At 50.4% G+C, this 2,817-nt stretch overlaps 1 protein-coding gene across 3 annotated transcripts in view; it reads left to right on the top strand.

The window, feature by feature from the left end:
• The first annotated feature begins 389 nt into the window (after positions 1-389).
• The window catches only part of Col14a1 (collagen type XIV alpha 1 chain), a 224,054-nt gene continuing 221,626 nt past the window's right edge, over positions 390-2,817 (top strand). For all 3 annotated transcript variants that reach the window (XM_031359565.1, XM_031359566.1, XM_031359567.1), the window contains exon 1: positions 390-708. The gene's annotated coding sequence lies outside the window, so the exon portion shown is untranslated. The remainder of the gene's footprint in view (positions 709-2,817) is intronic.

Genomic DNA, 2,817 nt, shown 5'->3' on the forward strand with positions numbered 1-2,817 from the left:
ACGACCAAGAAAACCCCCAATTTAACATCCTTTCAGTTGATTTTCTTTGATGTAAAAGTCTACCCGTGGCGACCTTACTGTACTGGTCCCTAGGACTTGAAGAGCAAGGGAGAGGGGACCCACGGTGTGAAGGCAAAGCTCGTCTTTGGGGATGGAGACTGGGACGAAACTGCGAGTGCTGGAGATTTCCCAAAGTGACTCGGGGTTCTGATCTGGGGGCACAGGCACTGTTTTGTGAGTGGAGGTGGGGACCCAGCGGCTTGTCAACTGCGTTCTGCACCCGGCTGCCACGTGCACCTGGGTCGGCTGCCAGTCCTTGGGCTGAACTTGGGAGGCTTGGGGCGGGCTCCTCTGCAACTCGAGCGGGGCGGGGATGCTGGAAAGGAGGAGGAGGGAAAGTGGGGGTCTGTCTCCCCATCTCCCGCCCCTGCCGCCACCTTTGGCTTTATAATTGGCTCGCGTAGCCGTTTCTTTCCTCTTATCTGATCCTGGGTGAGAGGCGAGGGGAAGAAAGCTCTGTAGGGTAGGAGGCGACGGGAGAGGGACAAGAAGAGGACAGAGTGAACGTCAGGAAAGAGAAGCTAATTAAGAAAGGGTACTCTGAGGGAAGCGAGCCAGGGCTGTGGTCCGCTGAGAAACCAACCTGCGACTAATCTTCCCTAGGCGTCAAGAGTTCCCCAACCTGGGCTGGAACGTTGCCCTTCACAGGTCAGTTCGTCTTTCCCTACCGTTTTCCCGCTCGGCTTTGCATAGTTGAGCATAGGTGAAGAAAGAACTCCAGTGAGAGCCACCTGCAGATGGATTTCCAGAACCATCCACTGCACGTGTGCCCGCGGGATGGCCGGGAACCTTAGGGGTGAGCTAGTAGATCGTGCACCCAGATAGATGCTTGTTTGGGGACCACAGGGCAGAGAGATTGCAGGCGCGCCGAGTGACCGACGGGTGTGCGGACAGCAAAGGAGCCCTCCGCTTCTCTCTGGGGATCCCACCCTCTCATGGTGTCTGGGTGCGGTGGGCGCCGGGCTGCAATTAGCTGCACTGGGGCAGCTCTGTAGTGGTGGCTCCCGCTAGTTCAATTGGTAAAGGCTTAGGGAGTCGTTTGGAAACGAGGTGTACTCATAGAGCACAACGTTGTTTAGATTCTATTTGGCAGTGGATTGGGAGACCAGTCCTTGGAGACAACTCACTCAAGCAGTCATTGTACTGTTCCTGCACATCGGGGCCTGCACATGTGGACCAGGCTCTGCACGGAAATGGGGGTAGCAGCTAGGGAGAGCTCATAGACAGTAGAATGATACCAAGCTCTTAGTGTTGCTTTGAGAGGAACCATCAAACTAAGCTACTGTAGGAACTCTCTTCACTTAATTTCTTTTTTCCTTTTATTTTTGCGAACTCCTCTTGCATTCCCCTTTTGGGCATCCGAGGCATCTGCAGAAGTTGGGCTTTAGCATATAGTATGCACAGTCAGGAGCAGGGCTAGGTTAGGCTCCTCTGTTAAGAGGAGCCCTGTGTTCTTTCGAGTTGCCTTTAGTTACTGGCCACGGTTTGGAGTTAATTATGCAAACTTGGTGCTGAGTTCTTGGGTAGCTGAGTTTTGTGCTGGAGAGCTCAAGGTTGCTTAGCTTAGATCCAGGAGAGCTGTCAACTTGCCCTGAAGAGCACGTCTGAAGACGCTTACATGCAGTTCTCATAGTGGTATGAATCCCTCTCCCACTCCCCCCACACCCCGCCCCCGCCACTGCCGGAAAATGGCTTCTAGATATGACTGGAGTTCAAAGAAAGAAAGATCTATGTATTTAGGCAGGCTGGCTTAAAAGTTTTCTTCAGAACGGAGGAGGAAGACCTTGGGCTCACATTCCTCCCAAGCTCAGGATTGCAGGATTGCAGGTGTGTGTGACACTGCCTGGCTTTGACTCTGCTGGAAACATTGCGGAGTTGTATGCTGGTAGCAAATGTTGAAGTGGAGTAGCAACATAGGAAGAGACATAGGAGTAAGCCCTTTGTGACACCATGGTTAGGAGAAAGAAAAATGAGATTTCTCAATCCTCAGTTACTGGATGTCCTGGCCTCAGCTTCTACCGAGGACTAAAGGCACGTCTTTACCGGGTGGAGTAGCAAGCAGGCTCAGGGTGGTTGTAATGAGGAGAGTGGGTGTTCTGTGCTGATGAAGGACTCCAGCTCTGCAGGTAGCCTCATATTACATTAGAGATGGGTGGATGCGTGAATGGACAGATGGAATTTAGATTTGAAGTTAAGAGAATAACACGGAGGGGGTTTTGTTGAACCTGGACCCAATGCCAGATTTGTGAATAAGTTTCTTTGATGGTTTTTTGTTTGTTTGTTTGTTTTGTTATTTATTTTGTTGTGACAGGTTGTACTCCGACTGTCCTGGAACTCATCATGTAGCCTAAGCTGGCTAGGAACTCTAGGATCATCTTGCCTTAGTTTCCTAAGGACTAGTATTACAGGCGTACACCACCATGCCTGGTTCTTTGTGTTGTAAACAGTTTACTTGATAATAATTTTACATAGGATACAACCCACACATTTAGAGTGCATAATTCAGGGGCTTTGAGTATATTTAAAATGTGCAGTCCACATCCCAAATTAAGAATGATTTTAGGTTTCTGGAGACATGGTTTAGTGGTTAAGAGCACCCACTGCTCTTCTAGAGAGGGTCTGAGTTTGGCTCCAAGCAGGGACATCTGGCAGCTCATAAGCACCAGTAATTCCAGCTCCAGGAGATCTGACAGCCTCTTCTTGTCTCCATGGACATCTGTGCACACACACACACACACACACACACACACACACACA

This window comes from Mastomys coucha, unplaced genomic scaffold (genome assembly GCF_008632895.1).
Source record: "Mastomys coucha isolate ucsf_1 unplaced genomic scaffold, UCSF_Mcou_1 pScaffold7, whole genome shotgun sequence".
NCBI classification, from domain to species: Eukaryota; Metazoa; Chordata; class Mammalia; order Rodentia; family Muridae; genus Mastomys; species Mastomys coucha.